At 43.6% G+C, this 23,972-nt stretch overlaps 1 long non-coding RNA gene across 1 annotated transcript in view; it reads left to right on the top strand.

The window, feature by feature from the left end:
- LOC141252946 (uncharacterized) overlaps positions 1-23,719 on the top strand; it is a 36,885-nt gene extending 13,166 nt beyond the window's left edge. The window contains exons 2-5 of the long non-coding RNA XR_012314164.1: positions 20,259-20,298; positions 21,060-21,101; positions 22,527-22,565; positions 23,668-23,719. This is a non-coding gene — a long non-coding RNA (uncharacterized lncRNA). The remainder of the gene's footprint in view (positions 1-20,258; positions 20,299-21,059; positions 21,102-22,526; positions 22,566-23,667) is intronic.
- Positions 23,720-23,972: the final 253 nt, after the last annotated feature.

The raw sequence follows: 23,972 nt of genomic DNA, 5'->3' as shown, positions 1-23,972 counted from the left end.
TTTAGATAAGTTGTAATTTGGAATAACTCAATTCTTTAACTGCAGTGAATTTGTGAAATAAATGCAATTCTGATATTGTTTTTCCATTTCGTTGTTATGGTGCTCATTGTTTGGTAAAAATGACCTGGTAATATAATTCTACAGTTCAGTACAATGGCCCCCACATAGCCTTCCATATAATATAATGGCCACACATAGCCCTCCATAAAATGTAATGCCCCCACATAACCATCCATGTGATATAATGGCCCTACATTACCCTCCATATATTATAATGGGCCCCCATTGCCCTCCATATAATAGAATGGCTCCACATGTTCTCATTGATTAAAATAAATAAATACTCACTAATAAATACTCTGCACTGCTTGGCACAGTGGGCACATTATAGTGACATCATCGCACCTGCTGCGTTGAGACGTCAGCAGATGATCTCTCTTCCATTATTGCTTTCAACTGTATTGGTATTCAGGATGCTGATACAGTTGAAAGTGCAATGCCAGGTGGGGGAGTGGTGCCACTAGACCCCCCGACTCACGGGCCGTATAGCTGCTGGGAGACTTGCCACCATTAGTGGTACACCACTGGCGGTAAGCTGACACTTTCAATGATAACATTAATGATTAATTAATGATTAAACTTTATAATAACTTTCTATTGCAATTTTTAAGGAGATGTCTTGGCCAAAAAGACTTCAATTCTTTGCGTTTCAAATTTTTTCAAGTTTTTTTTATTTTTCATTAAGACATTTACTGTTTTAGTTTATTAATTTTATATTTTGATCATGTTTTTTCCAGATGCAGCATTACCAAAAATGCTTATTTTTTGTTGTTTTTATTTCTGAGTCATTATCGGAATAAAAGGGGTGATTTAGAATTTTCATATTTATTTTTTAGATATTTCTATTAACTTTATGTGAAGCAATTGAAAATGCTGCAGCTCGCTGTACCACAGTTCATACAGAATGCTTATAAAAGCAAGAGAATTGGATAATAGTACACTCAAAGATGTTGTAATTTGTAGTTCAACAGCTGGATAAATTTGGCTGCATATAGTATTCACTAAACGCATTTCGGAGGGTAATTTCACTCTTTCCTCAATGCCAAATAAGAAAAAAAAAATGTCACAAAAGAACAAGGAAAAAATGATGCAATGCAATGATAAAAACATAAATAAAGTAAAATGGTTTGTCTCTTTAAGGCTAAAACCAGTTGTGTCCATAAGGGGTTAGAAGACCATTCCATGTATTGGTTGTAGGTGATTGCTGGTTATGAGGTCACGGAATGTTGTGACGCTGATATATAAGCAACTGCCGAGCGGAACTCCTCTGAGGGTTACAGTTAGTGGATTAGTGGAGTGTAAGTAGCCTTATATTACCTCCTGATTTATGTCCTATTTTATTCCTTGAGTCTTTCACTCTCGATTCTCATTTCCTTCATTCTCTAATAATATTTGAACTTTTGTTTAGCTAATAAGCAAAATGTGTCATCTATCCCACCGTCCTTCTGTCTTTGAATCCACCATCCGTACATGTGTACAATACTTCATTATTAGTGATGAGCGAGCACTAAAATGCTTGGATACTCGTTGTTCGAGTCGAGCAAATTGGAATGCTCTAGTGCTCGGACTGAGTAATGATCCCAATGTAAGTTGTGACAGAGTCACTGGTATGATATATGAGGGGAGGTATGTGTCGCACAGGTTACTAGCCTGTGTGAACTGAAACCAATGGACTTTCTGCCAGCATGTTATATGCTGGTGGGTTAACTCACTTAAAGGGCGTGGTTTTAGTGGAATGACAGTGATGGGAGGGACATCATTCCCCATACCTCCACCTCAGGGTGTGGCTGAGGATGTTTAAATGTTCAGTCCTGTTTTTTCTTTCTGTGTGTTGTGTTTGGAGAGGGAAGGTCTCCAGACTGGACAGCCATAGCTCAGGAGGGAGCTGAAGGATGGACATAACCTGTGTGTGCGACCTGCACACACATATATGGACTGTGCTATAGTTTATCTTTTGTTTTTGTGGTTTAGCCAAGTAAGGCTGTATTTATTTTGCTGGAGTGCAGAGCTTTATGCTGCTAATAAAGCCTGCAAAGAAAACCCGGGTTCCTGAGTCTACTTCCGGAAGTGGCCGAGCGAGTCGTCCTACCACAAAGTCTATGGGAAACTCTAGCATTTTTCCGGCTGCTTCCCCCAGCGGTCTGCAGAGGGCCTAAAAATTACCTAAATCGATGGGAACAGTGTTCAAATGACATGGGAACAGGGGGAAGACCTCTGGAAGCATTTCTGACTCCCAGGTCACTGCCGTCAACAACGTTGACAAAAATGCTCCTCCACACCTTGGGCTATGTTCACACGTAGCGTGTTTTGGTGCGTTCTTGTACATTTGCATTGCTTTCAATCAAGATAAATGCATTCACCGGGAAAAGTCATTTTAACATTTTACAACCTTATCTGGCCTTGTGGTGTGTGCGTTCGGAACAGCATGGGGAAGACCCCTGGGACTGGAAGCATCTCTGACTCCCAGGGCACTGCCTAAAACTGTGATCATCTCATCAGACGTGATCCTATATTACTGCGGTAATAATACAGACATTTTTGACAACATGACGGATCTTAAACTCCATTTAAAATGGGCAAGGTGTGTGTCAAGGGACGGGGAAGTGGACGTTATGGTGATGGTGATAGTGCATGCAGAGGTCGTGGGCAAGATGAAACTGTGCTTGCTGAGGGAGCACAACAAACACCCACGTCATGTCGAACTACCTTCCTGTCCCAATTTCTAGGGGGCTGCGGAACACCACTATTGAATTCAGAGCAGTGTGAAAAGGTTGTTGGTTGGATAGCAGATAAAGCTTCCAGTCAGTTTGCCACCACCACTACCCTGTGTTCCACATGGTCCAGTCTCAGTAGATGTGAGTCTGGATCACATTATTATTATTACTTTATTGCCATTTATTCTATGGCACTTTATATGTGAAAAAGGGGTATACATCGCAAAACAATTGCAATAATCTTGAACAAAAATGTGACAGCGACTGGAGAAGAGAGTAGAGGACCCTGCCCGCGAGGGCTCAGTCTACAAGGCATGGGTGAGGATACAGTAGGTGAGGATAGAGCTGGTCTTGCAGAGGTATGGTGGAGTGAGGGTTACTGCAGGTTGTACGCATGTCGTAAGAGGTGGGTCTTCAGCTTCCTTTTAAAGGTTTCAACAGTAGGCTAGAGTCAGAAATGGTAGGGTAGAGAGTTCCAGAGAAGGGGGAATGCACGGGAGAAATCTTGAATGTGATTGTGGGAAGAGGAGATAAGAGGAGAGTAGAGAAGGAGATCTTTTGAGGTTCGGAGGTTGCGTGCAGGTAAGTACCGGTAGACTAGGTCACAGATGTATGGAGTAGACAGGTTGTGGATAGCTTTGCATTCCAAGGTTAAGGTTTTGAACTGGAGTCTCAGGGTAATGGGGAGCCAGTGAAGGGATAGACAGAGAGGAGAGGCCAGGGAATAGCGAGGGGACAGGTGGACTAGTCGGGCAACAGAGTTTAGGATAGATTGGAGGAATGCGAGAGTGTTAGAAGGGAGGTCACAGAGCAGGAGGTTGCAGTCGTCGAGAAGGGAGATGATGAGCACGTGCACTAGTGGTTTTGTAGATTTGTGATTGAGGAATGTGCGGATCTGGGAGATTTTTTTTACTTGGAGTCGGCATCTTCCTCACCCTGATCCTCCTTCCTCCCACCATTGCGAGTGCCCTGAGACAACTGATCCCACACTTGGACACTTCAAAGAGCTGTTTTGTTCATCTTTCCATTTATAAATTCCGGCCTCTCGCTCAGTCCGCTTGGAAGTGGAAAGAGCTTGGATATGTGGTTTGAAGGAGAGATTAGAGTCCAGGGTTACCCCAAGAGCTGCTTACTTTTCCATCGATAAATTTGGGCCTGTCAACCGGCCAGCTTCGAGCAGGGCAACAGAAAATCACATGTAGCGATTTGAGGAGCCATGGTCACCCGAAGGTGATAGTGGGAAAGTGCAAATGCTGTCACAAGAGGTGGATAATGATGAGACACAATGGACAGAAAGTCAGGAGGAGGACCAGGGTGCGGAAGTGGAAAAGGAAGTGGTGGATGATGAAGTCACTAACCCAACCTAGCAAGGGGGCATGTAGAGTGAGAACAGCAGCACACAGGGGGAGGGAGGTGTAGCACCACAACAGGCAGGAATAAGCAGTGTGGTGGCCACAGACGCAAGGCGGGCAACTGCTCCCCAGAACACTAACACAACGGAAGTTGCCAGTACAACTGTTAGGTCTTCCCAAGTCTGGTTCTTTTTTAAAGACTGTTTAGATAACCCCAAAAAGGCCATTTGCAACATCTGCCAGGCCAGCATCAGCAAGAGCACCAAAACTACCAGCCTGAATACCACCAGAATGCTCAGGCATATGTCAGCAAAGCACCTGACCAGCTGGGCCAAACACCAAGGTCCAGAAACAGTGTCTGTGGGTGACACCACTGCCTCTTCCGCTTTTGTGCATGCACACTAATCCCCTGTCCATGGCACATGCGAAGAAGCCTCAAGCCCAGCACCTGTCATTGAAGACTTGCAACCATCACCGACCACGACCTTGTCCCTTTGCAGCGTTCAGTTGTCCCTACCAAAATTCTTGAATTGCAAGCACAAGTATGCAGCCAGCCACCCACCCACCCACAGGCTGCAATACTAAACTGACACATTTCTGGTGGACAAGTTAATGTGGCCAGGGAAGGTACATCTCACTGATGCATGTCACTGGGTTAATATTGTGCTCGGTCTCCTAGACAGTGACCAAATTATTCTTGATGGTTGGATCATCCATCTCCTTAGCTTTGTGTTACTTGAAATGCAAGCGCAAGTATGCAGCCAACCACCCACCCACCCACAGGCTGCAATACTAATCTGCCACATTTCTGGACTGCTTGTTTGCATTTGAAATGTTGCCTTTTAGGCTTGTGGAGGCGGAAGCTTTTCACAACCTCATGCCAGCGGCGGCCGGGTGTCCATACTTGGTCCCCAGCTCCCACTATTTCTCCCGGTATCGTCTCTGCCTTCCACAAGCGCAGGTCCCAGAAAATTACCCGTGCCCTCCCCAGTGCACTTACTGGGAAGGACCGCCTAACCACAAACACGTGGACAGGTGAATGTGGCCAGGGACGATACGGAGCTAGTCCACAGTAAAAAAAAAAAAAAAAAAAACAGCCATAGAATGTCCAGGAACCTTCCCCCACACTTTTCTTAGCCAGGGCTGCTTTTCGGCAGGGTTGGACAGGCCCACCAGAGAACTGGAGACTCCTCCGGTGGGCCCTGGCTTCTTCATCAGGAGAGTTCATTGTGCCGAGGTGAGGTCGTGATGGTTATAGAGGCCACCATCTCCTTAGCTTACTACCGGTACTTTTCTGTGGGAATCAGCTTAGCTCCAACCAGCCTGGAATATTTCCAGTGGTTTGGTATTGGCACCCTGTACCAGAAGCGAAGCCATCCACAATTTCCTTCTCAGGAATTTTATTTGGCAGACTGAGTGGCTGCCCAAATACATTAGTTTCTCACAAAGGAGCTGAAGATACTGAGCGGCAGTAGGTACAAGTTTGTCCAGCATGTTAGATTTCAGAGGGAGAACAGAGATGGCAGCACAGTGGCTCAGTGATTCGCACTAAAGCCTTGCAGCGCTGGGGTCCAGGGTTCAAATCCCACCAAGGACAACAACTGCAAGGATTTTGTATGTTCTCCCCATGTTTGCATGGGTTCCCCCCAGTAAAAAAGCAGCCATAGAGTGTCCAGGAACCTTCCCACACACTTTTCTTAGCCAGGGCTGCTTCTCGGCAGGGCTGGACAGGCCCACCAGAGAACAGGAAAACCCTCTGGTGGGCCCTGGCTTCTCCTTCAGGAGAGTTCATAGTGCCAAGGTGAGGTCATGATGATGATAGAGGCCACCATCTGCTTAGTTTTCTGTTACTTGGAATGCAAGCGCAAGTATGCTGCCAACCACCCACCCGCCCACAGGCTGCAATCCTAAACTGACACATTTCTGGACTGCTTGCACTTGAAATGTTGCTTTTTAGGCTTGTGGAGGCGGAAGCTTTCCACAACCTCATGCCGGCGGCGGCTGGGTGTCCATACTCAGTCCCCAGCCGCCACTATTTCTCCCGGTATCGTCTTCGCCTTCCACAAGTGCGAGTCCCAGAACACTAAAGCGGGAAGGACTGCCTAACCACAAACACGTGGACAAGTCAATGTGGCCAGGGACGGTTCATCTCACTAACACATTCCACTGGGTTAATATTGTGGAAGCCGGGACCCAGTGGAACCATGAGACGGAACACATCCTCCCGACGCAGAGGATTGCGGGCAATGGGTCAATCAGGGTTACCCCTACATTCTACAGCTCCTGCACCACCTCCTCCTCTTCAGCCTCCATCTCCATCACTTGATTCATTTTTTCAGGACATATTCCAGATTATTTACTTAAACTTCATGTGTGCCAATAACAATAAGCAGGACTGTATGTGTGACATGCAGAAGTAGTGCTTTTGCTTTAAAAGCAGTCAGCAACTATTAGAAGTAACACAAGCACATGAGACAGGAAGCGTTGTGCTCCAGAAGCATCCAGCAACTAAAGGGGTTAACACATTCAGAGGAGAAGGGGAGTGTTTTAGCAGAGCCCCAAGGGGATTGTGGGGAAGATGTTTACTGTCTTGCCAGAGCCGAAAAGAAAGGTGGTGTGTGTGTGTTCTGTATCTCACAGAAGAGCCCCTGCAAGTAAAAAGGATTCAAGTCACGAGTGAAGCTAAGCACAGGCAAGGTAGAGTTCCTGAACTAGCAGTGCAGAGTATTGTCAGGCAGAAAGATAAGGACTGGAATAAATGGTGTCACAGGGATCATCTCACTCAGCAAACCCCCCCCCCCTCCTCCATCTCACTGTGCTGTAAAGAATGCTGTGTTCATTAATGTGCCTTTGCATTAGAACTGTGCTGTCCTGTACTACTGGGAGGAGTGTGAACTGCTGTGCTGCTAAGGAAACTGTACTGTTTGTCACTGGAGCCTGTTGCTCATAAGACTTAACTTGCACTGGCTGTACAACTTCTTATTAAATGCTCCTGTTCAACCGTTTATGAGGACTCTTGTCAAGTGTGTCTGGTCAGCCAGTGAAACAACCTACGTGTCTGTGCCTGAGGGTCAATACCCCTGTGTGCGTTAGAGAAGCTGCAGCACATGGTCTATGGTCGCCCTGAGTAATGGTTTCCCCAGGATTCCAAAGAATTTATGTAACCTGTCTCGCCCCTATCTGAACATAGGGACGTGCGTGTAACATATGCTTAGGCGGCAAACCGCACACCGTTGCAGAGTTGAAGCTTCCAGCTCACCGACTGTTGTGCGATGTGACTACACGTTGGGAATCAACGTTGCAGATGTCTGGAATGATTTTGAGCAGCAGAGAGCAGTTGTTGAGTACCAGCTTCAACACGTCCGTCGGCATTCAGGTCGGCCTCTGCACATAAGAGCTGATGAGTGGGCATGGATGTCTGACATCTGTGCCCTCTTCCAAAATTTTGAGGACTCCACGAAGATGGTGAGTGGCGATGATGCCATAATTAGTGTCACCATCCCACTTCTCTGTCTACTGAAATGCTCGCTGCTCATAATTAAAGAGGAGGCATTGCAGGCGGAGCAATGAACTGTACAAGGTGATTCTACCCAGCCCAGCCTCATCTCAGCATGGATTGAGTGATAATGAGGAGGAGGAGGAAGAGAACATAGACAGTAATACTCTTGGTGAGAACAGGGGAGTTTTGGCTGTTGGCAGTCTGGCACACAAGGCTGACTTTATGTTCCCCTGCCTTTACCATGACCATCGCGTTGTACGCATTTTGGGCATTACAGAAACCTGGCACGGCACAAGAGAATTCTTGGAGACGGAGGTGTGAGGTTCTGATTAAGGAGGATATCTGTCTTAGATCAGTTGCAGAACGGAGGGCACAGGAGGAGTGATACACAGAAATGAGGGAAGAGTTATAGGCCAGTGCAGAACTGTGGACAGCTTCGTCGCTGAGAGAGATGAGTTTGTATTGTATTCTGTAGTCTTTGTTTAACCTAACCTGTGCAATGAGTGGCACAGGGTAGAAGCGTCGGTGAAGTGGCTTGATAGAAATACGACCCTGGCTGCTGCATTTAGAAGGGATTGGAGAGGAGACAGTTTTTTTAAAGGGAGACAGATTAGAAGAGAGTTGCATTCGTGAATAAGAGTGACAGTAAGAGTTCTTGCAGTATCAAAGTTGAGAAAAGGTCGACTTCTGGAGAAGTTTTTAAGGTGCAGGTGATATGAGCGAGTGAGTGATTTTTCAAGTTAAATAAAGGAAAGTTGTGTGTCAAGTATGACTCCAACATAGCAGGCGTGCCGAGTGGGAGTTATGGTGGCAGCACCTAAAGGAAATTGCAAAGTCAGGTATAGGTAGATTAGTAGAGGGAGGAAATCGAAGGAGTTCATTTTGGGAGATATTAAGGCTCTTGTTGAAGAATTATAACAAAAAAAAATTCCCATCTGACAATGCTGGCGGCAGAGGTCACAGTCAGACAGTTCATTGGACAACCAAGGAGTACAAGAGAGGAAGACACAAACCAGATGCGGCAGAGGCAGGAGAATGCTGTCAAAGGTCTGGGACAGTTTTCTCAGACCCTCTCAGCACCCAGGCCCTGATACACAGGGTACTCTAATGCAAGCTGGACACATGGCATGCACTGCCTTTCTACGCCTTGGAGGTCCTGGGCGCTAGCGTTTTGTCAGAGATAATGCTGGGGGCATTATAACTGATAAAACTGATAGGCGTATTCACCTGTCAACTGAAAATGCTGACAGGCTGACTCTTCTAAAATAAAAAAGGCTGAATTGGACCAGACAGACTTCTCAGCACCACCAGATGATAGCATCAAACATAAACTCAAATCCTGTGGTTATTTTTCTGGGGGTCTAGTCTCATGCACCCCTTCACACCCAGACATGGGTATACCCTTCAGAAATTGTTGATTTTATGTCGCCCTCCTCCTTCTCCACCGTATCACCAGGGAGACCGTGATGCAACACCCACATAATTTCTTTAAGGGTGTTTCTGGTTAGAGACGAGCAATTATTTTAATATTCGTTTCGGATTACAATAGCCAGTTTTTGCAATATTCGCCAATGTAATTGTCGAATATTCGCCGAACATTGCCAAATGCCATTGGATTAAATGGGTGCCAAAACCAATGTATACACAACACCTTCAAACGGGACCAAAAGCTGCCAAAACACATCAATTTAGGGGCAGTCACCAGGAAAGTGCCATCAATTGACCCAGAGTAGAAGTAGTATAATTATTATTATTATTCATTATTATAGCACCATTTATTCCACTGCGCTTTACATGTGAAAAGAAGTCACTGACTGGTACAAGAGGAGAGAGGACCCTGCTCGTGAAGGCGCACAAACAGACTATAAGGGATGGGTGAGGATACAGTAGGTGAGGGTACAGCTGGTCGTGCAGCGGTATGGTTGAGCGAAGGTTACTGCAGGTTGTAGGCTTGTCGCAAGAGGTGGGTCTTCAGCTTCCTTTTAAAGGTCTCAACAGTAGGCGAGAGTTTGATATGTTGGGGTACACAGTTCAAGAGTAGAAGGGATGCACAGGAAAAATCTTGTATGCGATTGTGGGAAGAGGAGAGAAGACGGGAGTAGAGAAGGAAATCTTGTGAGGATCGGAGGTTGCGTGCTGGTATGTACTGGGAGACTAGGTCACAGATGTATGGAGCAGACAGATGGCTTTGCATGTCATGGTTACAGTTTTGAACTAAAGTCTCTGGCCAATGGGGAGCCAGTGAAGGGATTATAGATTGCAATCTTATAGATTGCTGGAGTGGGCCCTGGCTTCTCCATGAGGAGAGTTCATGATAGCGCAAATTTTGCAGCTGCTATGGGGCTCTTGAGCGGGGGAGAAAGGTGGGCCCTCAAAATCAAATCCTCTGGTGGGCCCAATGTTTTTCACTGACACTGCTTCTTGGTGAGAGTTGTATTTCACCACAGCCATATTCTTTAGCTCAGTGAAAGGACTGTCATAGAGGGAAACCGTATCTACTCTGGCTGTCATTTCTCCGCCACCAGGTTCCACCCATTGTCTCTCACGACCATGCTTGACTGTATGTTCAGCGGTGAGAGCCACAGATCAGGCTGCTATGTTACAGCTTTCAACAACTCTGCAGCGGTGGGCGGTTTGTCACCTAAGCATTAAGCATATTATCTTCAGGACAGCCTGTTGCTGCTTGGCCAAGGCAGTGCTGCAGTGTTTCCAACTTGTGACTGATGTGGTCATTTTGGAGATGGAGGCCGAACCGGAGGAGGAGGTGCAGGAGCTGAACAAAGTGATTACATTGAGGTTACATTGGAGAGTCTGGTTTTTGCACTAAAGAAAGATCCTACTGTGTTGCTATTTTTTTTTTTTTTTTTTTTTACGTCTCTTCAAATGTGTATTGGAGTGCATCCTAATTTTTGTCAGGCCTTGAAATTGCTGCATATGCAATAACAGTATAGGAGACACACTCGTTAATAATGGGAAGGACAATTCAAACAGATTCTATGCTCTAGAATATTAACTGTCTTATCTGAAATTCTTTAACGGGTGAGGTATCGCAGTATCGATTGCGTATTACACCTATTCAGCCAGGTATTATTGCCTTATACTGCGTGCTGCTGGTGCTGCCAAAAATTTTTTTTAAATCTATTCTATTCCCGATCGATAATGCTGTCAGATGCATCTACAATAGGAACAGGTGCTGCATTCTGGTCGCATAAAAGTCTTTCACAGTCCATAACTTTATTTTTTTTATTTCTTTGGCCTTATATACAAATCATTACCCTGGAGAGAATGTTTCTTAACATTTTTTCCATTTTAGCTTGTTTTTTGTATATTTCTTGTTTTTTGTCAGTCCGCAAATGTAGCGTAATACTCTGACAACATTGTTCACTGATATGCTATTTGTCAGCGGCCACCTAAGAATAGGTTTGAACCCTCAACTGCAATACTTTAAATGGAGTGTAATATTTGACATGCTCACAATAATTGCTGGATTTTTAGGTCAGTCATATGGGATAGCGTCTGATGGCCACGGTTTCAGGCAATTGCCTAATAGTATGGTATTTGTCAGCGACCAAGTATCAATTGGTTCAACAAAACACAGGTGGCTGATTTTAAAAGGAGTGGAATATTTGGCACGCTCCACAAAATTTCTGCATTATTACGGCAATGATCACGTGCGTCTGATCATTGAAAAAAGTTCCTCTGCTTCCACAATACAGTAATATGAATAAAACAAAAAAAACTGGCTGTATTCTGCGAACAAGCAAATGGAGCTGTAAAATGGTGTACACTGACACACTGCTACAATCTATAAATTGAGGACAATATTTTCCACGTTCACTGCAAATGGCTGGATTTGAACTGCAGTTATATGTGATATGTCTGACAGAGAACCATGGTTTTAAATAGCAGGCCTGTAATTTACTAATATTATTCTACACAGAGACCTAGTGTGAATAGCTTGACCGACACACTGCAATGGAATGAAAATGGAAGAAATGGCTGATTTTGGAACACTCTTATAGGTAATATGTCTGACAGAGAACCACGGTTTTAAATAGCAGGCCTGTAATTTACTAATACTATTCTTCACAGACACCTAGTGTGAATAGCTTGACTGACACACTGCAACAAAATGAAAATGGAAGAAATGGCTGATTTTGTAACACTCTTATAGGTGATATGTCTGACAGAGAACTATGGTTTTATATAGCAGGCCTTTAATTTACTAATACTGTTCTTCACAGAAACCTAGTGTGAATAGCTTGACCGACACTGCAATGAAATGAAAATGGAAGAAATGGCTGATTTTGGAACACTCTTATAGGTGATATGTCTGACAGAGAACCACGGTTTTAAATAGCAGGCCTGTAATTTGCTAATACTATCCTTCACAGACACTTAGTGTGAATAGCTTGACTGACACACTGCAACAGAATGAAAAAGGAGGCCAATATTTTCCATGTTCAGTTTAAATTTCTGGATTTTTATCGCTGAAATATGGAACAGATCTGGCTTTATTCTATTTAAGTGAGAACAAGCAAATGGAGCAGAAAAATGTGTACTCTGGATTGATTTTTAAGCAAATAACCAGGATTAAGATCAGATTTTTTTTCCCTGGCTCCTGATATCTGGAGCTATGTCTACAAATATCTGTAAGAACAGCAGCAGAAATAAAGTTCAATGGACCCTCTTGCACTATATGCACTGCAGTCTGCCACATGCACTGCCTGCCTGCCTAATTCCTGCTATCGCCACTGAATATATGCAGCTGGATTAGTCCTCAGAAAGACTGCTAGTTCAGATGAATATATATATATATATATATATATATATATATATATATGTATCTATTTATGTATATATATATATGTTGTGGAATACCTATACGAACAGGATGTTCAATGGACCCTCTTGTGCTGTATCATGCATTGCAGTCTGCCACATATACTGCCTGCCTAACTCCTGCTATCACCACTGAATATATGCAGCTGGATTAGTCTTCAGAAGGACTGTTAGTTCAGTTGTATATATATACACTACCGTTCAAAAGTTTGAGGTCACCCAGACAATTTTGTGTTTTCCATGAAAACTCATACTTTTATTTATCAAATGAGTTGCACAAGACAAGGTTAGAAATAATGATTTTTATTAGAAAGAATAATTTTCTCCTTCAAACTTTGTTTTCGTCAAAGAATGCTCCCTTTGCAGCAATTACAGCATTGCAGACCTTTGGCATTCTAGCTGTTAATTTGCTGAGGTAATCTTGAGAAATTTCACCCCATGCTTCCTGAAGCCCCTCCCACAAGTTGGATTGGCTTGATGGGCACATTTTGCTTACCATACGGTCAAGCTGTTCCCACAACAGCTCAATGGGGTTGCGATCTGGTGACTGCGCTAGCCAGTCCATTACAGATAGAATACCCGCTGCCTGCTTCGTCCCTAAATAGTTCATGCATAATTTGGAGGTGTGCTTTGTGTCATTGTCCTGTTGTAGGATGAAATTGGCTCCAATTAAGCGCTGTCCACAGTGTATGGCATGGCGTTGCAAAATGGAGTGATAGCCTTCCTTATTCAAAATCCCATTTACCTTGTACAAATCTCCCACTTTACCAGCACCAAAGCAACCCCAGACCACCACATTACCTCCACCATGCTTGACAGATGGTGTCAGGCTCTCTTCCAGCATCTTTTCAGTTGTTCTGCGTCTCACAAATGTTCTTCTGTGTGATCCAAACACCTCAAACTTTGATTTGTCTGTCCATAAAACTTTTTTCCAATTTTCCTCTGTCCAATGTCTGTGTTCTTTTGCCCATATTAATCTTTTCCTTTTATTAGCCAGTCTCAAATATGGCTTTTTCTTTGCCACCTTGCCCTGAAGGCCAGCATCCCGGAGTCGCCTCTTCGCTGTAGACACTTGACACTGGCGTTTTGTGTGTACTATTTAATGAAGCTGCCAGTTGAGAAGCTGTGAGGTGTCGATTTCTCAAACTAGAGGCTCTAATGTCTTGTTGCTCAGTAGTGCAGCGCGGCCTCCCACTTCTCTTTCTACTCTGGTTAAAGCCTGTTTGTGCTCTCCTCTGAAGGGAGTAGTACAGACCATTGCAGGAAATCTTCAGTTTCTTGGCAACTTCTCGCATGGAATAGCCTTCATTTCTAAGAACAAGAATAGACTGTCGAGTTTCACATGAAAGTTCTCTTTTTCTGGCCATTTTGAGAGTTTCATAGAACAAACAAATGTAATTCTCAACTAGCTCAAAGGAAGGTCAATTTTATAGCTTCTGAAACCAGCCAAACCGTTTTCAGCTGGGCTAACATACTTGTACAAGGGCTTTCTAGGGTTTTCTAAACATCCATTAGCCTTCTTACACAGTTAGCAAACACAATGTACCATTAAAACACTGGAGTGGTGGTTGTTGGAAATGGGCCTCTATACACCTATGTAGATATTGCAATAAAAACAAGACGTTTGCAGCTAGAATAATCATTTACCACATTAACAATGTATAGAGTGTATTTCTGATTCATTTAATGTTAGCTTCATTGAAAAAAAATGTGCTTTTCTTTCAAAAATAATGAAATTTCTAAATGACCCCAAACTTTTGAACGGTAGTGTATATGTTGTGGAATACATATACTAACTATGAAGAAGCAAATCTCTCCATGACGCAGCAGCAGCTCTCCCTACTCTGCCTGATTTCGGGGTAGACTGTGACAAGCATGGTGGCGCCCTGTCTTATATACACCTGATGATGATGTGTGGCCAGCCAATCACTCTAATGCCCACAACCTACATGGCTACGGCATTACAGTGCATGGCAGGCAATCCCTGCATGTTCATTGGCTCTCTAAAGAGTGCCAAACATGCAGGGAGGTGACCCGAGTTCCCACCCGAGCAACCCGGAAATACTCGCCGAGCTCATCGAGCACAGTGATACTCGGCCGAGTAACAAGCAGTGGCGAGCATGTTCGCTTAAAATTAATCATTATGTATGGATGAAGTGTAATTAGGAATATAGAAATAACTGTCAGAAATCTTTATCTACTATCATTTTAATCACAATTACATAATATTTAAATGGTCTATGGGGTAAAGCGTTTCCTTGAAGAGAGTGCCAAGTTGGTGTAGAGCAGGGGTCTCAAACACGCCCTGTGGCTGCTTAATGCGGCCCACAGGCCCCGGAGCCCTGTACTGATTGTAGCCTATTTCTGAGGCCTGCCAAAGTCAGTGATTCTTTTCAGTTGAATGTTCTACAAGTTAGTGACCAGCGTGGGCCATTACTATAAGACGGGGACCAGGATGGGAACATTACTACAAGATGGGGACCAGGATGGGCACATTACTACAAGAAGGGCACTAGGATGGATAGATTACTACAAATGGGGACCAGGATGGGCACATTACTACAAGATGGGCACTAGGATGGGCACATTACTACAAGATGGGGACCAAAATGGGCACATTACTACAAGATGGGGACCAAGATGGGCACATTACTACAAGATATAGACCAGGGTGGGCACATTACTATAAGATGGGGACCAGAATGGGCATATTACTACAAGATGGGCACTAGGATGGCCACATTACTACAAGATGGGGACCGGGATGGGCACATTACTACAAGATGGGGACAAGGATGGGCACATTACTACAAGAAGGCCACTCGGATGGGCACATTCACATCCTGCGAACTTGACCCAATCTCGTCCCACCTCATCACCAACCTTAGCACTATCTTCATCCCAACCCTAACCCACCTTTTCAACTTGTCACTACTTGGGATGGGCACATTACTACAAGAAGGGCACTGGGATGGGCACATTCACATCCTGTGAACTTGACCCAATCCCGTCCCACCTGATCCCCAACCTTACCACTATCTTCATCCCAACCCTAACCCACTTTTTCAACCTGTCACTAACAACTGGTGTCTTCCCCTCATACTTCAAAAATACCTCAATCACACCCATCCTCAAAAAGCCCTTCCTTGACCCATCCTCTCTGACTAGCTATAGCCCCATATTACTTCTCCCCTATGCCTCAAAACTACTGGAACAACATGTCCACTACGAACTGTCCTCCCACCTCTCCTCCTGCTCTCTCTTTGACCGCCTTCAATCTGGCTTCCGACTGCACCATTCTACTGAAACTGCCCTGACTAAAGTCACCAACGACCTACTAACCGACAAATCCAAGTGACACTACTCTGTCCTCCTCCTCTTAGACCTGTCATCTGCCTTTGACACAGTGGACCATTCCCTCTTACTACAGACTCTCGTCTCTCAGCATCACAGACTTGGTCCTTTCTTGGTTCTCTTCATACCTAACAGACAAGGACATTTAGTGTCTCCCACTCACACACTACCTCCTCATCTCGCCCCCATCTGTCGGTGTTCCCCAAGGTTTAGTCCTAGGACCCCTCCTCTTCTCCATCTACACCTTTGGCTTGGGACAGTTCATAGAGTCTCACGGCTTTCAGTATCACCTCTATGCTGATGACACACAGATCTACCTCTCCGGACCCGACATCTTCTCCCTACCAACCAAAATCCCACAATGTCAGTCCGCTATTTCATCCTTTTTCTCTGCTAGATTTCTAAAACTTAACATGCAAAAAAACAGAATTCATCATTTTTCCACCATCTCATTCACCCCCCGCCACCCGACCTATCTATCAACGTCAATGGCTGTTCACTCTCCCCAGTCCCGCAAGCTCGCTGCCTTGGGGTAACCCTGGACTCTGATCTCTCCTTCACCACATATCCAAGCCCTTTCAACGTCCTGCCGATTCCTACTCAAAAATATCTCCCAGATCCGCATATTCCTCAACCACAAATCTGAAAAAACACTAGTGCACGCCCTCATCATCTCCTGCCTCGACTACTGCAACCTCCTGCTCTGTGGACTCCCTTCCAACACTCTTGCACCCCTCCAATTTATCTTAACCTCTGCTGCCTGCCTAATCCACTTGTCCTCCCGCTATTCCCCGACCTCTCCTCTCTGTCAATCACTTCACTGGCTCCCCATTGCCCAGAGACTCCAGTTCAAAACCCTAACTATGGCATACAAAGCCACCCACAACCTGTCTCCTCCATACATCTGTGACCTAGTCTCCCGATACATACCTGCTCGCAACCTCCGATCCGCACAAGATCTCCTGCTCTACTCCCCTCTTATCTCGTCTTCCCACAGTCGCATACAAGATTTCTCCCGTGCATCCCCCCCTACTCTGGATCTCTCTACCCCAACATATCAGACTCTCACCTACCGTGGAAACCTTCAAAAGGAACCTGAATATCCCTCTCTTCCAACAAACGTACAACCTGCTGTAACCCTTGCTTCATCATACCACTGCACGACCAGCTCTGCCCTCACCTACTGTATCCTCACCCATTCCTTGCAGACTGTGAGCCCTTGCGGGCAGGGTCCTCGCTCCTCCTGAACCAGTCGCTGTCACGTTTTGTTCAAGATTATTGTAATTGTTCTTGTATGTATACCCCTTTTTCACATGTAAAGCGCCATGGAGTAAATGGCGCTATGATAATAAGTAATAATAATAATAATTACTACAAGATGGGGACCGGGATGGGCACATTACTAAAAGATGGGGACCGGGATGAGCACATTACTACAAGATGGGGACCAGTATGGTCACATTACTACAAGATGGGGACCAGGATGGGCACATTACTACAACATGGGGACGAGGATGAAGCATTACCACAAGTTAGGGATGAGGATGGGCACATTACTACAAGATAGGGACCAGGATGGGCACATTACTACAAGATGGGGACCAGGATGGGCACATTACTACAAGATGGGGACCAGGATGGGCACATTACTACAAGATGGGGACCAGGATGGGCACATTACTACAACATGGGGATGAGGATGGGCAGATTACTACAAGATGAGGACCACGATGTGAGACATTACTACAAGATGCAGACAAGGATGGGGACATTACTACAAAATGGGGAAACTACTACAAGATGGGGACCAGGATGGGCACATTACTACAAAATGAGGACCAGAATGAGGCATTACTACAAGATGCGGACCAGGATGGGCCATCACTGCAAGTTAGAGATGAGGATGGGCACATTACTACAAGAGGAGGACGAAGATTGGGGACATTACTACAAGATGCGGACAAGGATGGGGACATTACTACAAGATGGGGAAACTACTACAAGATGGGGACATTACTATAAGAAGTTGGTGCTAATTGTAAGAAAAAAAATCACTGCATGTGGCCAATTAGGGGACACAAAAAGGAAATAGAAATTGTAAAAACAGTAAAACTGTAAACTTGTAAAAAGTATAAAACTGTACCTTAGCCCATAAAATGAATGCCGATTAAAAGAATAAAATAAAAAAGCCAAAAATGTTCAAAAAATGATCCAAAAGGTGTATAGAAAAAACTATGGTATCATTATAAATTTCATATCATTCTGCACAGAATGCGCCCCTGTAAATTCACATTTTTTTTCTATGTGCAGCCCATATACTTAGCAGAGTTTGAGACTTTTTATCATCAAAAAGTTAATTTATTTCAGTTGTTCAATACAAAAAGTGAAACTCATATATTATATAGAGTCATTTCAAACAGAGTGATCTATTTAAAGTGTTTATTTCTGTTAATGTTGATGATTATGGCTTACAGCCAATGAAAACACAAAAGTCATTAACTCAGTAAATTAGAATAATTAACAAAAAACACCAGCAAAGGCTTCCTAAGCATTTAAAAAGGTCCCTTAGTCTGTTTCAGTAGGCTCTACAATCATGGGGAAGACTGCTGACTTGACAGATGTCCAGAAGGCAGTCATTGACACTAAGTAAATGCAAAGTAAATTTTGCATTTCATTTGGAAATCAAGGTCCCAGAGTCTGGAGGAAGAGTGGAGAGGCACACAATCTAAGCTGCTTGAGGTCTAGTGTGAAGTTTCCACAATCAGTGATGGTTTGGGGAGCCATGTCATCTTCTGGTGTAGGTCCACTGTGTTTTATCAAGACCAAAGTCAGCGCAGCCGTCTACCAGAAAATTTTAGAGCACTTCATGCTTCCGTATGCCGACGAGCTTTTTGGAGATGGAAATTTCATTCTCCAGCAGGACTTGGCACCTGTCCACACTGCCAAAAGTACCAATACCTGGTTTAAAAACAACAGTATCACTGTGCTTGATTGGCCAGCAAACTCGCCTGACCTTAACCCCATAGAGAATCTATGGTGTATTGTCAAGAGGAAGATGAGAGATACCAGACCCAACAATGCAGACGAGCTGAAGGCTGCTATCAAAGCAACCTGGGCTTCCATAACACCTCCGCAGTGCCAAAGGCTGATCGCCTCCATGCCACACCGTATTGATGCAGTAATTGATGCAAAAGGAGCCCTGACCAAGTATTGAGTGCATTTACTGAACATACATTTCAGTAGACAACATTTCGGATTTTAAAAACATTTTTCAAGCTGGTGTTATAAAGTATTCTAATTTACTGAGATAATGACTTTTGTGTTTTCATTGGCTGTAAGCCATAATCATCAACATTAACAGAAATAAACACTTGAAATAGATCACTGTGTAATGACTATATAATATATGAGTTTCACTTTTTGTATTGAAGAACTGAAATAAATTAACTTTTTGATGATATTCTAATTTAGTGAGCTGCACCTGTATAGGCCATAAAATGGTTCTCTAGGAATTTAAAAATGTAAGTAGTTTGTTCAGAGGAAGCGGACAGTAGCTCTAGTGCCATCTATAGGACATAACTTTGCACTGATGATAAGCAAAAAGCCCAAAAAGCTTGTCTGATTTTGTTTTCTATCCTAAGTCATTTAACGAGGCCCTTTAAAGGGTCGATATTGACTTTGACAATTGCTACCTCCAATGGGTGGCTCTTGAGCTCCTATCCTCTTCCTCTCTGAAGAAGCTATTTGCTTGATATTTCAATAATTACATTGATATCTCTTGTATAAGGTTTTGGTATAAGGGAAGGAACCAATGGGAGTTGTACAAGATTTTAAATATTCTGTCTCGTTTCTTTCAAAAACACAAACTGTTGATTGTGTCCGGTGTTACAGCTCAGCTCTATTCACTTCTATGGAGCTGAGTTACAGTACCATACACAACCCGTGGACAGGTGTGGCGCTGTTTTTTAAAGAAAGTGGTTATGTTTTTCTAATCCTGTACAATCCCTTAAAGGACCATTTCATGTAAACTTGAGTGGCTGCAGATTTTTGTCACTTTCAACAGTTACTGTTGTTACTGGTGATTAGTAATTCTTGGAATGGGATGACATCACACAGTGACATCATGATAACTGCCGAGGGGACACTCACTAGGGGGCTGCTGTTGGCAGAGAAGTGTAAGTAAGCTTTGTATTAGTCTCTTTTTATGTCCTTTATTATGTTGTGTTACTTTCTCCTCTCTCTATAGGTATTAACCCTTTAATGTCAGGATGTCTCTTTCTCCCTTATATATTTTTATTCCCTTATTTAAAAGTGAACCTTTAGTTAATGAGCAGAGTTGTCGGTAACCGACTGTTCCCCCGTCACTTCTTCACAAATCTCAAAACAGGAATGAAATTTAATGTCTACTATAATTCTTTTTTTTTTCTATCATTTTAGGGTTTAATTGTTTGTGAGCGTTATTTGTGAGAAGAATAAGGTAAATGCTTACATATCCTAAATTTTAAATTTCTCTAATAGACTTGATGGTGGAGAGTCACTTTCCATGTCACCCATAATCTCCTGAAACTTCTCTTCCCATAGAGAAACATTGAAGCTCCATCTGAGTAAGGAGAATGTCAGGTGACTCCGCTTTAGCCTTAAGGAACGCCGTATAACGCGGGTGAGGATCGCAACACAATGCTCGGACTGACTGTCAGCTCTCCTGACCCGAGCGTGACAGCAGCATAGAAATACTCGCTGTCCTGCTCCAGTCAGGAAAGCTGTCGGCCAGTCCGAGCCTTGTTGTTGAGATCTTTGTCCGAGTTATACGGCTGTCTGACTCTTCCTTAAGGCCAAGATCAGACATGGCAAATTCATAGTATCCAAATTTTCATTCCCTGACACGTTTCAAAAACATGTGTACGGACTAGTAAAAGGACCGGGAAAAGGCAAGGCCCAACAGAATAGTTATAATATGCACCAGAAAGTGTTGTAAAAGGGGCAAACTACACCCTAAGTCCGGTGTTTGGGATTATGTTTGGAGGGCTTGCCATGCCGGTTTGTGGAGACAGTACTGGTTTATGTGTCCCAGTTTTGGCTACTGTAATATTGATAATTATGTTAGAAATTGGGGTCTCTATTCTATAACTACTGTCTATATCTGATTATAAAAACCCTCTAGTGACCATTGATGATCTCCTGTTATCAGCTATGGAGCAGATGCCAACAATTCTCATTGTCTTGCTTACTCTTTAATAGGATGAAGCTAGCAGAAGAGGAGGAGGAATATCCAGATGGGATGTATGTATCTGATATTATTGGAATTATTGATTTTCCCATATTCTCCCTGTAATAATACACTGGTTATATTAACCCCTTTCCAACCCTTGCCGTATTAGTACGCACATTTGCATACCCCCGGTTCAGTGAGGGCTGCTGCGCTGAGCCCTCACTGAACCAAGCACATGTCAGCTGATTCTTACAGCTGACATGTGCCCGCAACAGCCGCGGGTGGAATCGCGATCCACCCGCGGCTGTTAACATGTTAAATGCCGCTGTCAATCTCCGACAGCGGCATTTAACGAGCGCTTCCGGGTTGCGCGTCATAAGCCCCGCCCATCGGCGACCCCGTCACGTGATCGCGGGTCACCGATGGGTGGGCATGACAACCCAGGGTCTGCAGCAGACGCCTGTGGTTGTCATGATCTGGTCGCTATGAGCGCCACCTAGTGGTCGGCGCTCATAGCACAGGACCATTTCTGCTGCATGCAGGGGATCTGCTCGTCCCCTGTATGTAGCAGAGACGATCAGTCAACTGCTGCTTCTAGTCTCCTATGGAGACTATTGAAGCATGCAGTAAGTGAAAAAAAAATGTTTTTAAAAATATAAAAAAAATAAAAAAAATATAAAAGTTTAAATCACCCCCCTTTCGCCCCATTCAAAATAAAATATATAAAAAAAAACCCCACATACACATATTTGGTATCGCCGCGTTCAGAATCGCCCCATCTATCAATATAAAAAAAGAACTAATCCGATCGGTAAACGGTGTAATGAGAAAAAAATTCTGAACACCAGAATTACGTTTTTTGGTCGCCGCAAAATTGCAATAAAATGCAGTAACGGGCGATCAAAACATCGGATCTACCCCAAAATGTTATCAATAAAAACGTCAGCCCGGCGCGCAAAAAATAAGCCCTCACCCAGCCCAGGATCACGAAAAATGGAGACGCTACAGGTTTCGGAAAATGGCGCCATTTTTTTTTAGTTTTTTTTTTACCAAATTTTGGAATTTTTTTCACCACTTAAATATAAAATAACCTATATATGTTTGGTGTCTACGAACTCGTAATGACCTGGAGAATAAGAATGGCAGGTCAGTTTTAGCATTCAGTGAACGTGGTAAAAAAAATAAATAAAAAACAACTGTGGTATTGCACTTTTTTTGCAATTTTACCGCACTTGGAATTTTTTTCCCGTTTTCCCGTACACGATATGGTAAAACTAGTAATGGCGTTGAAAAGTACAACTTGTCCCGCAAAAAATAAGCCCTCACACGGCCATATTGTCCAAAAAATAAAAACGCTATGGCTCTGGGAACAAGGGGAGCAAAAAACGAAAAAGCCAAAACGACAAAACCCAAGGTTGCGAAGGGTTTAAGGCTCAATAGTGTCATTTAATGTGTAATATCATTCATTGCTTCTTTCTTGGCTTTTTCCATAACAGATTGATAGAGAACATAGAGAACACACAGCGAATATTCGGGTATTTATGTTATTACAACTTCCTACCACATTCCTATAGGAGTAGTATGTGTACCAATAAGGGGAGGACTTCATAGTGATGGTATCATGCCATTACCGCTCTCACTCATGGGCATTTACAATGTTTCCATATGAAGGATACAATTGCTTTCAATAATAAAGAATTTAGGCCCCATTGAATTCTTCATACTGTTTCTCATCCCTTTCCCCCATAGGATAACAATGAGGTCATGAACAAATTACAGTAACGCCAAAAATTTACCCGGACTCCTGATCAACCAAATATTGTCTTGGAGCCCTGGATTAAAGGATAATCATAGTGTGTAGTACAATCTATGTGAACGTAGAGCTATATAGATTCTGGAGGTGATGTCCATGTTGTTATCTGAGGGACAGGTTATATAGATAATATTTCTTTATTCTTTATATTAGCCAAGGTGTTAAAGGGTGGTCTGAAATACAAAGTGATTTTCATTCTAAATCCCTATCTATTTAATGCCATGATCTAAGCTATTTTTTTTATATACTTTAATTAAAAATTCTCTATTCTTCCCTAACAACACTATTTAACTGCTTGTCTTTCTTTTTCCTACTTCTTTTTTGATGACGCTTCATTTGAAAATCCCAGTGCATGCTGGGATTCTCAAACAAAGCGACATCAGGGGGCAGAAGTGACGGTCACTGTCCCAGCCTCTTCCCACTCCCTGAAATGAAGCGACAGCACTGACCTTAATTTCAGGGGCTGGGCTAGTCCCTGTGCGATGTGCACTGTGCGCTGTGCATAAAGACAGTGCGCTTTCTTGCTGGCTCAGATCAGTAGTAATGAGCCTGGAAACAGAGCAGAGCGATTGTAATTTTGCCCTGTAAGACGAATACCCGGCTTGCAGAAACAAGCACCAGTCCCCACAAGTTACGTCAATTGCAGAGGCGGCGCTGGTCGTTGCATGCTGAGAATTCATCTTACAATGCGCACTAACAGTGCGCTCTGTTTTGTTGCCGGCAAGAGAGTGCACTGCCTTTATGCACATCACGGAAGATAACTTTATCCATTGGCTTCCTAAGCATCAATTCTTCTAACCAGAGCTGTAATTTTTTAATTTCAGGCACTTTGAGTCCCATAGAAAGATTGGATGGCCTAATGAAGAGTCACTGCCGTAAGTAACTGGTGCAATCATGGTCCACGACTTTCAATGTTTGTAGTCTTCAGTTTCTTTTGACTATGAAACATAGATGCAATCAGAGGTGTAACTTGAACCTCTTGGGCCCTAATACAAAATATGTAACAGGGCCGTTCAACTACCATAAACCATTTGTAACAGTGATGAATATATATGTGGCAGATGAGGGTGTCCCAATGCGACTGCTCGCTCTACACTCCCTATAGCTACAGTAGATGTAAATGTTCAAC

This window comes from Phyllobates terribilis, unplaced genomic scaffold (genome assembly GCF_046119375.1).
Source record: "Phyllobates terribilis strain yellow unplaced genomic scaffold, ASM4611937v1 Scaffold_2__4_contigs__length_985480577, whole genome shotgun sequence".
Lineage (NCBI taxonomy): Eukaryota > Metazoa > Chordata > Amphibia > Anura > Dendrobatidae > Phyllobates > Phyllobates terribilis.
Note: the sequence above shows the minus strand (reverse complement) of the source record. Positions and strands in the feature narration are given on the sequence as shown.